The 14,503-nt window shown below is 42.2% G+C and overlaps 1 non-coding gene across 1 annotated transcript; it reads right to left on the bottom strand.

Moving 5' to 3' along the window:
- Positions 1 to 9,625: 9,625 nt before the first annotated feature.
- Positions 9,626 to 9,697, bottom strand: trnaq-uug (transfer RNA glutamine (anticodon UUG)). Its single transcript has one exon. It is a non-coding gene; the product is annotated as a tRNA-Gln (tRNA).
- Positions 9,698 to 14,503: the final 4,806 nt, after the last annotated feature.

Raw genomic sequence — 14,503 nt, 5'->3', positions numbered from 1 at the left:
TGTGGAAATTGTTAACCACAATACTGTCTTGTTTTGCACACTTTGTACAAAATAATATAATGCAGTACTACAGGATATTTCTTAGCTCTTTATTAGCTCTGACCATGACCTAACCATTTGGGTGGTCTTAACCAATCACAGCACAGTATGATATGGTGGTAAAATGCATCCAATTACAATTCAGTATGTTTAAACATATGAATATTACATCCCCCTTCTTTTAAAACAAAATAAAATGTTTACATATTCTAAGGGTTTCTTTTGAATACATGCTCTGTAAGTTTGAACTCAAGGTAAGTAACCATTTATATTACATACTACACCAACTGAATCAACATCGACTCTGAAACAACAATCCAACATACTGTTAGTTTTCCACCAAGGGATTCTCAGCAACTCAGCTTTCACTGTAGAAATAACATCTTAACATTTCAAACAAATACAATACCTGAGCATTTCAAGTGAACTTTCAATAACAAGTTTACAGTCTGGAACTCTTTTAGGGCAGCGATCCGCCTACACCTTTTGACATTCCACAGGTCTAGGACAGCTCTGGGCTTGACCTCTCTTCCTGACCTTGTGCGATATGATGCTGAGCATGCTTCTGTGTCAGTCAACAGTTATTGTGGTGTTGCAGGTCAGTGTGGTGTATGTTGTGCTGTGTGTGTGTTTAGTTCATCACGTTCTCTTTCAGGGGAACAGTGCATCTCATCAGTGTGTTGTTCTTTTGTGTTCAGTAAGTGACGACGATTGCGGAGGTACACTGCTCCTTCTGCGATGCAGACGTGATATGAACGTTCAGTGTCAGTTGGCTGGATGACGACTGCTGGCTTCCAGAGTCCATGCTCCTGGATTCTAACTGACTCTCCTTCGATCAGTGGTGGCAGTGGTCTAGCTGACCTGTTGTAGTATCGCTTTTGTTGTTGTTGTCTCTGTGCACGTTTTCCATGCATTTCCTTGTAGCTGACGACCTCAGGTTGCAGCTGCTGGTTCAAATCAAATCAAATGTATTTATATAGCCCTTCGTACATCAGCTGATATCTCAAAGTGCTGTACAGAAACTCAGCCTAAAACCCCAAACAGCAAGCAATGCAGGTGTTGAAGCACGTTGGCTAGGAAAAACTCCCTAGAAAGGCCAAAACCTACGAAGAAACCTAGAGAGGAACCAGGCTATGAGGGGTGGCCAGTCCTCTTCTGGCTCTGCCGGGTGGAGATTATAACAGAACATGGCCAAGATGTTCAAATGTTCATAAATGACCAGCATGGTCAAATGATAGGTCTGGGACAGGTAGCACGTCCGGTGAACAGGTCAGGATTCCATAGCCGCAGGCAGAACAGTTGAAACTAGAGCAGCAGCACGGCCAGGTGGACTGGCGACAGCAATGAGTCATCATGCCAGGTAGTCCTGAGGCCTGGTCCAAGGGCTCAGGTCCTCCGAGAGAAAGAAAGAGAGAAAGAGAGAATTAGAGAGAGCATACTTAAATTCACACAGGACACTGGATAAGACAGGAGAAGTACTCCAGATATAACAAACTGACCCTAGCCCCCGACACATAAACAACTGCAGCATAAATACTGGAGACTGAGACAGGAGGGGTCAGGAGACACTGTGGCCCCATCCGATGATACCCCCGGACAGGGCCAAACAGGAAGGATATAACCCCACCCACTTTGCCAAAGCACAGCCCCCACACCACTAGAGGGATATCTTCAACCACCAACTTACCATCCTGAGACAAGGCCGAGTATAGCCCACAAAGGTCTCCGCCACGGCACAACCCAAATGGGGGCTGTGTAAGGGCTATTTGACCAAGTGACACACCCCTCCTAGGGACGACATGAAAGAGCCCCAGTAAGCCCCTGTAATAGGGTTAGAGGCAGAGAATCCCAGTGGAAAGAGGGGAACCGGCCAGGCAGAGACAGCAAGGGCGGTTCGTTGCTCCAGAGCCTTTCCATTCACCTTCACACTCCTGGGCCAGACTACACTCAATCATATGACCCACTGAAGAGATGAGTCTTCAGTAAAGACTTAAAGGTTGAGACCGAGTTTGCGTCTCTCACATGGGTAGGCAGACCATTCCTTAAAAATGGAGCTCTATAGGAGAAAGACCTGCCTCCAGCTGTTTGCTTAGAAATTCTAGGGACAATTAGGAGGCCTGCGTCTTGTGACCGTAGCGTACGTGTATGTATGTACGACAGGACCAAATGAGAGAGATAGGTAGGAGCAAGCCCATGTAATGCTTTATAGATTAGCAGTAAAACCTTGAAATCAGCCCTTGCCTTGACAGGAATCCAGTGTAGGGAGGCTAGTACTGTAATAATATGATCACATTTTCTGGTTCTTGTCAGGATTCTAGCAGCCGTATTTAGCACTAACTGAAGTTTATTTAGTGCTTTATCCGGGTAGCCGGAAAGTATAGCATTGCAGTAGTCTAACCTAGAAGTAACAAAAGCATAGATTAATTTTTCTGCATTATTTTTGGACAGAAAGTTTCTGATTTTTGCAATGTTACGTAGATGGAAAAAAGGTGTCCTTGAAACAATCTTGATATGTTCGTCAAAAGAGAGATCAGGGTCCAGAGTAACGGCGAGGTCCTTCACAGTTTTATTTGAGACGACTATACAACCATTAAGATTAATTGTCAGATTCAACAGAAGATCTCTTTGTTTCTTGGGACCTAGAACAAGTATCTCTGTTCTGTCCGAGTTTAAAAGTAGAAAGTTTGGAGCCATCCACTTCCTTATTTCTGAAACACAGGCTTCTAGCGAGGGCAATTTTGCGGCTTCACCATGTTTCATTGAAATGTACAGCTGTGTGTCCTCCCCATAGCAGTGAAAGTTAACATTATGCTTATGGTTGGTGCTGGGAAGGTTTGAGCAAAGTCTGCGGCTCATCAACAGCTGGGCTGGTGATTTTAAGTTGTCAACTGGAGTGTTGCGGTATTCAAGGAGGCTGAGGTAGGGGTCTCTCTTGTCTGCTTTTGCTTTGTCCATGAGTGATTTAGCAATCTGCACTGATTTTTCAGCAAGGCCATTACTTTGAGGGTAATGTGGGCTTGTGGTGACATGTGTAAACTCCCATGCTTTTGTGAAGGATCATTTGATTTGTAACAGGGTCCATTGTCAGATATTAAAGTCTCTACAATGCCATGCCTTGCAAAGGCTGCTTTCAGCTTGTGTATCACAGCTGCAGATGTGGTGCTGTGAAGCTTGTTTAGTTCGAAGTATCTGCTGTAGTAGTCCACTGTTACGATGTAGTCCTCGTTGTTCCAGGTGAACAGATCGGTTGCCACGACCTGCCAGGGTCGGTCTGGGATACAGTGAGGTAACATTGGCTCTTTGGTGTTTGAGGGGCGTCGTTCAAGACATATGGCGCATTTACCAACAATGTCCTCTATTTATTTGCGCATTCCGGGCCAAAACAAAATGTCCTGTGCTCTCTGTTTGCACTTTTCCATGCCCATGTGTCCAGCCTGGATCTTTGTCAAAATCTCTTCTCTGAGACTGGTAGGAATAATGATTTTCTCTCCTTTGAAAATTATTCCATTGATCTGGGATAGTTCATCACGATGCTTCCGGAATTCTGAAACGCTGTCTCCTCAGGCCATCCATCCTATATGACTTTCCTTAGCTGTGCGAGTTGTGAGTCTTTTTCTGTTTCTGCTTGGATCTGCTTCAGTTTTGTGTCACTAACTGGTAAGTTGCTGTACACAGTGTGCACTTGCATGTCCATGCCTTCACTGAGGCTGCTGTCCTTATAGGTAAGAAACTTCCTGGAGAGTGTGTCTGCGACAGGGATGTCTATACCTGGACGGTGAGTGATTGTGAAGTCGCATTTTTGTAGCCTTGGCGGGGCAGTGGCTAGTGGTTTCCTCATAATTGACTCAAGGGGCTTGTGGTCGGATTCCACAATGACTTGTCGTCCATATACGTACTGATGGAAACGTTTGCATCCGAACAGAATGGCGTAGAGCTCCTTTTCAATTTGAGCATAGTTGATTTCACAGTCTGTGAGAGATTTGGAAGCGTAGCCGATGGGCTTTCCTTCTTGCAGTAGCACTGCACCTAGTCCATACTTTGACGCGTCCACTTGGAGTCTGAGCTCTTTGTCGGGGTCGTAGTAGGCAAGGACTGGTCCTGGTTCTCTCGTGATCAAGTCTTTCACATTCTGGAAAGCAATGTTGTGTTGCTTGTCCCAGAGAAATTCACTGGACTGCTTTAGCAGCTGACACAGGGGTGCGTTAGCATTAGAGAAGCTGGGTGTGAACTTGGCTAAGTAGTTGACCATGCCAAGCACTGTTTCCAGCTCTGCACGGTTCTTTAGTGGTTCCATTTCTTTTATGGCTGAGTTCTTCTGTGGATCTGGCTTGATTCGCTGTGAGAAGATGTCCGAAGTAGCTGACCTCTGTAGCGCTGACTGTGCTCTTCTCGGGGTTGAGCCGGACTGCTCTCTCGCGGGACCTTTGCAGCATCGTGCGGAGGTTTCGGTCGTGCTCCTCTTTGGTTCAACCATAGACAAGGATGTCGTCCACAATGGCCACAACTCCGTCGAGGCCTTCGTACACTTGTCGATCTTTCGCTGAAACTCGTCTTGGGCTGAGATAATCCCAAAAGGCAGGCGACGGAACCTGTAGCGTCCAAACGGTGTGTTGAATGTTGTGAGCTTAGAGTGAATTTACAAACGCACCCAATATTTCCATGATATGAGCCCAAGTGACGTACTTAGAATGTTAAAATCTGTGGGACGGTCTTTTTTATGAAACCCGCGGAATCGGTATGTTCATATGTGTTGTTTGAGTTTGCGATGGGCATTCCACACTCTACCTGAGTGAGATCGATGGGACATTGTATTGCCAACAAGTATGGGTAAGTCTTGAGGTTGTTTTACGGTCATAAGACATCCTTGGACTGAAATATAAGGTATCCTTCACTTCTGTCATTCAGGTGTTTTTAGAGACACGCAGAGACACTTCATTTGTACATCAGGAGGTGCCGGAACAAATAGTGAGCGCGAGAGGGGGGTGACCTGGGGAAATCTGAGGTACTGGAAAATTTCCATTATAATAAACTATTGCATGCACATCATCACATTTACGTAGTGGTCTAGACTAGAGCACTAGAGTAGAGGCGCTTGCATTATTTTTTTGTAACCTAGGTGTGAGAAAAATGTGGCCTTTTAGAAACGCATTTCATGCAATTATATGTCATTTTATATGACTAGAAACTTGAGCATAATCTTTTTTCATACCGCACAAATGAATGAATTGTCAGGCTACTTTGACACTGACAAACTGAGAATCTGAGATCATTAAAAACGACCTCGTCTTGAATCCATCAATAGCCTTGGCCTAGGTGTGTGGAGACACATATCGTACAATATGAGGAAATTAAAGTCCTAAAAAGCTTCAGTTTCACTGACTCACACAATGATGAGCAGCTCACTCACCAGCCATTGTTTTAGTTTGTAAAAACAATGCTATTCACTCAATAGGCCTATTTGGAAGGTATACAATATTTTTGCAGCCTACAGACAGATAAGTATTTTTGTTTCAGCAGGAGCCATTTACTTTACAACCTGTGCTATCGCACAATTGTGTTAAAAATATTGCTAAAGGCCTGTTTTGGCTGCATGCTGTTCACTGACAGATTTGCCACACGTTCCCGAATGTAGGCAATGCCTTGTTATTGGGCTGCACACCATCCACAGCTATGCTATTTAAACAACAAAAGCGAGTGATCCTCTGTGGCTAAATTATAGGCCTACTCCTGGTGTAGTATTCTGAATTATTTCATGTATTACTGCTATAACTTCGGCAAATGTATTTCAATTTATCAGGGGTGCTGAAGCGCCACCAGCACCCTATGATTATATAAGGAAACAAATTATGAAGTACAACTCAGGAGAGATGGTAGTTGCAGGCTCATGTCTACCAGAGCAGAGATGGGGAAAGAGATCATAGAAAGTGAATCTCATTCTGGTTCTGTGAGAGACAGGCTACAGGAAACTGCCACGAGTTGGTATCTAGGCTACAATGTTGAGCAAATCATAAACCAGACAGGCCCAACCCGAAAACATTGTTAGAATACCGGGCACAGGCTGAAAATCTAAGTTTTCACATTAGGTAATGTTTTTTATAGGGAGCAGGACAATTACAGAGGAGACAACTCTAATTAACTTTGATCGCTTTTATTTGACTGTTTACATTACAAACAGTGAACATTATGTACTAATGCCAGGAGAGGTACCGGATGCTGGCAAATCGGTTCCCAGAACGAAACAGTCCAAAACTGAGAGGTGCTGGATCCTGTTTGGCTCAAATTAAGCAACAAAAACATCAAGTTACAAAGTAAAACTCATAGACTAGATGGAACACAGTAAATGTTAGTCCGGGACACTCAAATGAGTGTGATATGTTACGCTTGGTAACATCACAGACAAATTTTAGCTAATTAGCAAATGTTCAACTACATACCACTTTTTAGCTACACTGTATCTACTTAGCATGTTAGCTAATCTTTCCCCTAACCTTAACCCTTTTAGCTAACCCTAACCCTTTAACCTAACTCCTAAACTTAACCCTAAAGTCTAACCCCTATCCCTAATGACTAGCCTAGATAACGTTAGCCAGCTAGCTAACATTAGATACCTAGCCACCTACCAGAATCCATAACATATAGTTACGTTTAGCAAATTCATAACATATAGTACATTTTGCAAATTCGTAACATATAATGCAAATCGTAATTCGTGCCATAACATACGGAATGAGTGATGGACATCCACAAATTAATACATACTATACAAAACGTAACATATTATACTAAATGGAGTGTCTCGGATTTACATACAAATGATAGCCCTATTTGGTAAAAGACCAAGTCCATATTATGGCAAGAACAGCTCAAATAAGCAAGTCCATCATTAGTTTAAGACATGAAGGTCAGTCAATCGTGAAAATTTCAAGAACTTCAAATGCAGTCGCAAAAACCATCAAGCGCTATGATGAAACTGGCTCTCATGAGGACTGCCACAGGAAAGAAGAACCAGAGTTACCTCTGCTGCAGTGGAGAAATTCATTAGAGTTAACTGCACCTCAGATTGTAGCCCAAATACATTCACAGAGTTCAAGTAACAGACACATCTCAACATCAACTGTTCAGAGGATATTGTGTGAATCAGGCCTTCATGGTTGAATTGCTCCAAAGAAACCACTACTAAAGAACGCCAAAAAGAAGAAGAGACTTGCTTGGGCCAAGAAACATGAACAATGGACATTAAACAGATGGAAATCTGTCCTTTGGTCTGATGAGTCCAAATTTGAGATTTTTGGTTCCAACTGCCGTGTCTTTGTGAGACGCAAAGTAAGTGAACGTATGATCTTTGCATGTGTGTTCCCACCGTGAAGCATGGAGGAGGAGGTGTGATGTTGTGGGGGATGCTTTGCTGGTGACGATGTCAGTGATTTATTTAGAATTCAAGGCACACTTAACCAGCATGGCTACCACAACATCTCTCAAGCGATACGATATCCCATCTGGTTTTCGCTTAGTTGGACTATCATTTGTTGTTTAACAGGACAATGACCCAACACACCTCCAGGCTGTGTAAGGGCTATTTGACCAAGAAGGACAGTGATGGAGTAATACATCAGATGACCTGGCCTCCACAATCACCCGACCCCAACCCAATTGATGGTTTGGGATGAGTTGGACCGCAGAGTGATGGAAAAGCAGCCAACAAGTGCTCAGCATATGTGGGAACTCATTCAAGACTGTTGGAAAAGCATTGCAGGTGAAGCTGGTTGAGAGAATATCAAGAGTGTGCAAAGCTGTTATCAAGGCAAAGGGTGGCTACTTTGAAGAATATCAAATATCAAATATATTTGATTTGTTTAACACTTTTTTGTTTACTACAATGATTCCATATGTGTTATTTTGATGTCTTCACTATTATTCTGCAATGTAGAAAATACTAAAAATAAAGAAAGCTTGGCACACCTGTATTTGGGGAGTTCCTCTCAAGCTCTGTCAGGTTGGATGGGGAGCGTTGCTGCACAGCTATTTTCAGGTCTCTCCAGAGATGTTTGTTAGGGTTCAAGTCCGGGCTCTGGCTGAGCCACTCAAGGACATTCAGAGACTTGACCCGAAGTCACTCCTGCATTGTCTTGGCTCTGTGCTTACGGTTGTTGTCCTGTTTGAAGGTGAACCTTCACCCCAATCTGAGGTCCTGAGCACTCTGGAGCAGGTTTTCATTAAGGATCTCTCTGTACTATGCTCCGTTCATCTTTCCTTCGATCCTGAGTGGTCTCCCATACTCTGCCAATGAAAAGAAATCCCCAAAGCATGATGCTGCTAGAGGTCTAGAGGTTTCCTCTAGATGTGACACTTGGCCTTCAATCTTGGCCTCCTGAGTGGTGCAGTGGTCTAAGGCTGGCGGAGTCACTACAGATCAGGTTCAATCCCGGTTTGTGTCACAGCCAACTGTGACTTGGAGACCCATGAGGCAGTGCAGTGTTGTCCGGATTATGGGAGGGTTAGGCCAGCCGGGATGTTGTTGTCCCATTGTACTCTAGCTGGCCATTGTGCTGTGGCTGGTCATGCACGCTGACACGGTCGCCAGTTGTACGGTGTTTCCTCCAACACATTGGTGTGGCTGGCTTCTGTGTTAAGCGAGCAGGGTATCAAGAAGCAGTGCGGATTGGTGGGGTTGTGTTTTTCGAAGGACGCATTGCTCTTGACCTTCGCCTCTTCCGAGTCCGTATGGGAGTTGCAGCGATGAAATAAGACTAAGTGGGCAGTCATGTGCCTTTTACTGTTCATATTGTGAAAAAGATATTATGCCTGTTGCATGGATCGTAAAACGTGTGCTGCTATACTTTACATTTCAATTTGCTGTTATACAGTGGTGGAAAATGTACTCAATTGTCATACTTGAGTAAAAGTAAAGGTAACTTAATAGAAAACTAGTAAAATTCTACTTGAGTAAAAGTCTAAAGGTATTTGGTTTTAAATATACTTAAGTATTAAGAGTAAATGGAATTGCTAAAAATATACTTAAGTATCAAAAGTAAAAGTGAAAGTAAAAGCCATTTCAAACCTGCACAATTTCCCTTTTTTTTATTGACAGATAGCACTCAGACATCATTTACAAACTAAGCATTTGTGTTTAGTGAATCCGTCAGATCAGAGGCAGTGGGGATGACCAGGGATGTTCAATTGATAAGTGTGTGAATTGGACCATTTTACTGTCAAAATAGAACGAGTATTTTTGGGTGTCAGGGAAAATGTATGGAATGTGGGGAAAGTTAGTGAAGTAAAAGTTGTCAAAATGTAAATAGTAAAGTAAATACAGATCTTCGAAAAAATTACTAAACTAGTACTTTCAAGTATTTTTTACTAAAGTACTTTACACCACTGCTGTTATACTTTGGTTCTATATATCACAAGTAATACAACATTACTGTTATAAAACAAGAAATCTAATGATTCAGTGTTTATATGGCATATATTTGGTGTACCAATACACCAACCTGATATCTACTAACTTGCCAGTATTATCATTGATGATTTAGCCTATTGATAATATGTCAAATAGAAATCCAAAGTTACAATTTGTCATAAAATAAGGTTCTACCGAGATTTGAACTCGGATCGCTGGATTCAAAGTCCAGAGTGCTAACCATTACACCATAGAACCGTGCTGCGCATGACGAGAGGAATCATAAAATATAAAAATTATCTATTGTTCAAATGTTAACATTAAATAATTGTAGAAATATCTTTAGTATGATTGTATTCGCTTAACTCAATATTACAGTCCATATTTAGCGGTGTCTAGGATCCGGCAAATTATTCCCCTTCGTTTCAATACAATTGCAATGCCACAACTGAACGGGAGGCGGCAACCTGTGCTTATTATCGCAGACAGATTTCCTTTCAAAGAAAGCCCATATGGTGTCCAAGATGAGAAACAGAATGATTTGGAGGCTTTGGCAAATGGTAATACCAAAGATGTATATAACTAACCCAAGATAGATCACGGCCTTTCGTTCTCAATGGGAGCAAATTAATCATAGTGGGCAGAACAAGCAAGGAGATGGGCAGAGCCAAGCACGAGCTAGCGAGATCCTATTGGCGTGTTATAACACGTAGGTAACTTGCATATTTTATTAGGGATACTTAATGCGCATGTGCAATAACTAAATTCGCCCTTGGACTCCTAAACAACTTTAAAAAACTTTGGCAATGGTTAAAGCCTCCTCTGCATTGTTTACCCCAATGGGCTAATCATTAGCTTGGTCACAGACTCTAAATATGATGTTGTTGCTTGTTTAATGTCTTTAAATAAAAGCTCCAATTGGCACTAATACAATCATGTATTAGTGCCAATTTGTAAGTCGCTCTGGATTTTTTTTTACAGTGTTAATAAATACAGTGAAATTGTGTGAATTTTACAGTTAATAGGCTATAGCAGCCAGATCGTTCAAGATTGACTTCGAAAATATTGTCATGCCAGACACTCAGATTGTAAAACGCTGCCAATTGCACAAAACATTGGAGTTGAGAAATATATTGTATAGCATAAAAAAAACTGGTATCCAGCATTTTTCAATAAATATCAGCAACACTGTTGTCTTTTCCCTAAATTGTATTTAGGAATGTTGGCAGTGACTGGACGTATTCGAACATATTTCTTTCCACGCAGCAATCAGCTGTGTGTGAGGAGTTGCACACTCTTGCCACCCGACAGCCGATATATTAAGTTCATAAATAAATTACATAGCTCATTAACAGCTTCGGGAATTAATATTTTCGTAAACATTTTTTTATTTTTTACAATTAGGCCTATACAGACTACAGAATCGCATTACTACAATATTCATTTTTATTTATTCCTGTAGGCCTAGCCTATTTAACCAAAATGTTATTTGTTTAAATACTGTTCATGTCTTGACAAACAAGCAGCTCCATAGTATAGGCCTACATAAACCTTTCTTTGCGAATAATGACATCGCTGTGTCTAATATGAAAAAAAAAATAAAGTAGGTGGTTATTTTCAGTGATGTAAAGTACCTGAGTAAAAATACTTTAAAGTACTACTGTAGTTGTTGTTTTTTATATCTGCCTGGTCATCCCAACTGCCTCTGATCTGGTGGACTCACTAAACACAAATGCATCATTTGTAAATTGTTTGAGTGTTAGTGTGCCCCTGGCTATCCGTCAATAAAAATACAAAATTGAATTGCGCCGTCTGGTTTGCTTGAAATAAGGAATTTGAAATGGTTTATACTTTTACTTTGACTTTTGATACTTTTTAGCAATTCCATTTACTTTTAATACTTAAGTATATTTATAACCAAATACTTTGAGACTTTTACTCAAGTAGTATTTTACTTGGTGACTTTCACTTTTACTTGAGTCATTTTCTATTAAGGTATCTGTACTTTTACTCAAATAAGACCATTTTTCCACCACTGGATATCTTTTTAATGCGCATGCTGATGTTCAATACTGAATTCATCATTTTCCGCTTCCGCTGAGATGGGTCTGACGCAAGGATCCAGGACGTATAGGAGGGGCTCACTCGAGATGGAGATGGTTTGGCATTCTTACCTCTGCTTGGAAACGCTGGTTGATAACAAGTGTGAAGCGTCAGAGGTCGGGAAGATTGTGAAACATTAAATACAAATATCTTTTTTTTAAATTATTATTATTTTTTTAAATGTAGCCTACTGGCCCAAGCAGACCATATGAAAGTTTAATTAACTGGCCCTGTGTGCTCGGAAGATGTTGCAGGGCCAGAGGGCATCCCTGAATGTCGAGCCCATGATTAACATACAATAGGGAATAGCCTATGTGGTGGGACTGCCCATGAGCAGGTTTTTCTAGATGTGAGAAAAGAACAGGTCCCACTCTACTGTATGTAATGAATGACAGGGCAGTGTGAAAAAGTTGTAATTTGCAAGTTAATGTTAGGCCAACATCTCTTCCTCCTGCAGAGCGTGTTTGAATTCAAAATGAATTGCTTATGCCAAGATACTGGACTGTATTAAATACATAGGCTATATCCGTTATATTGATCATACAGAGAACAAGATAATATTTACTTTATTGAGCCTTTATTTAACTAGGCAAGTCAGTTAAAAACAAATTCTTACTTACAATGATGGCCTATAGCCTACAGTAGATTTATGGCAGATATTGACAATGACCCCTTCAAAGATCCCCAAAAAATGTCATAGTCATATTGCATAAACATTGTTAAGCTAAGGGAATTGTATTTTTATGGTGACCCATGGGTTATTCCAAAGAGATGTGTAGGTGGTTTTGGTTGAGCAATGTCTGCTGTTGTTGTTCGCATCCACAAAGAGCAATGAACAAGTATTTGAAAAAAGACTAAATTGTATCACTCCTAAATACTGGTAGGCCTATATGACTGTATGCAACTAACGCATCGATTCAGATGTGGTGTATTGTTTCAGTTTCCAGTGTAGTATGGACATATAGCATCATATTGCATCAGGAATGTGAGGGACTGTTGAGTGGGCGGGGAATGCAACATGAAAGGAGAGCAGTGGAATCCTGGGTTCACAGATACACATGCCTGTGGGTGTTAATGTGTGTGTGTGTGTGGGTGTTAATGTGTGTGTGTGTGTGTGTGTGTGTGTGTGTGTGTGTGTGTGTGTGTGTGTGTGTGTGTGTGTGTGTGTGTGTGTGTGTGTGTGTGTGTGTGTGTGTGTGTGTGTGTGTGTGTGTGTGTGTGTGTGTGTGTGTGCGCGCGTCTGTGTATTTTGTGTTTATTTCTGAGTGTGTGAAAGTGTGTCTCTGTATGTGTGTCTGTGTGTGGCTGCTGATGTGGGTCATTACCCCTTCTTTTCCCCCAGGGGCCAGGAGGAAAGAGAGGAGGGAGGATGGAGGGATGGAGGGAATGGGAGAGGGAGGCGGGTTCCCAGGAGAAGAGAGACCTATAAATCACTGTGCTGTCTCTGTGCTGACACCAGGCTTGTCTGCTGGGGGGAGGGGCACTCATAACAACACTGGAGCCTTGTCTCTCTGTCACTCACCCCCATGCTGGGCAGGGGCCATCCCCAGCATGTGGGGGTGGGGGGCATTTGGGGGTACCCAGCCCCCCATCGGTTCAATATGATACCTCATTCTATCACTTGTTTTCATTTGAGATGGATGTACTGAAACAGCTTACTTCTATGTTAAAACTTGGTGTGAAATGCATGAATTTACCAACTCTTTTGACTCATCAGATATGCTGCTGTTACTGTTTATTATATATCCTGTTGCCTAGTCACTTTATTCCTACCTATATGTACATACAATATCTACCTCAATTACCTCCTAGCCTGTACCTCTGCACATTAACTCGGTACTGGTACCCCATGTATATAGCCAGATTATTGTTACTCATTGTGTTTTTATTCCTCATGTTATTATTTTTTATATATTTTTCTCTCTGCATTGTTGGGAAGGGCCTTTAAGTAAGCATTTCACTGTTCAAAAGTAAGGCTTGCCGTGCGGTAGAAGAGAGAGCAGTCTATGACTGGGGTCGCTGGAGTCTTTGGCAATTTTTAGGGCCTTCCTCTGACACCGCCTGGAATAGATGTCCTGGATGGCAGGAAGCTTGGCCCCAGTGATGTACTGGGCCATACACACTACTCTCTGTAGTGCCTTGCGGTCGGAGGCCAAGCAGTTGCCATACCAGGCTGGGATGCTCTTGATGGTGCAGCTGTAGAATTTTTGAGGATCTGAGGACCCATGCAGGTCTCCCGAGGGGGAATGGGCGTTGTCGTGCCATCTTCACAACTGTCTTGGTGCGTTTGGACCATGACAGTTTGTTGGTGATTTGGACATCAAGGAACTTGAAGCTCTCAACCTGCTCCCCTACAGCCCTGTTGATGAGAATGGGGGCATGCTCGGGCCTCCTTTTCCTGTAGTCCACAATCATCTCCTTTGTCTTGATCACGTTGAGGGCGAGGTTGTTAACTTGGCACCACACTGCCATGTTTCTGCCCTCCTCCCTATGTTAGTCTACACCTGTTGTTTGCAAAGCATGTGACAAATACCATTCTATTTGATAAATGTAGCTAGGCAATTGTATGTGTTTTTGCAGACAAAAAACAGGTTGCTGCATCTCCACAATTCTTCATATTCAACCACTCCCTGTTGATGTTTTTTTGGCTGCTGATATTTTCCTGTCCATAAATAGTAGTTTGCCTTGCTCTTACTGCTGTGTACAAGTCCATCTCTATATCAAATGCAGTTCTACAATTTGTGATTACAAGGGATATTGCAGGTGCGTGACCATGTGTGCATGTATGATATAAAAGGAGTGTGTTGATCATATGGACTAGTTGCTTTTGAACAGGACATTTTCCTAAAAACAAAAGAGCCTCTATACCATAACAATGGTGTGGTGATTGAGGACTTTGAAAGGAGTGCTATGCTCCAGACCAGACAGCACTGGGATCTGCAGGCCTCAATCAGACCCCAG

This window comes from Oncorhynchus keta, chromosome 26 (genome assembly GCF_023373465.1).
Source record: "Oncorhynchus keta strain PuntledgeMale-10-30-2019 chromosome 26, Oket_V2, whole genome shotgun sequence".
Classification (NCBI taxonomy): domain Eukaryota; kingdom Metazoa; phylum Chordata; class Actinopteri; order Salmoniformes; family Salmonidae; genus Oncorhynchus; species Oncorhynchus keta.
The sequence above is the reverse complement of the archived record's forward strand: the minus strand, read 5'-3'. Positions and strand labels throughout refer to the sequence as shown.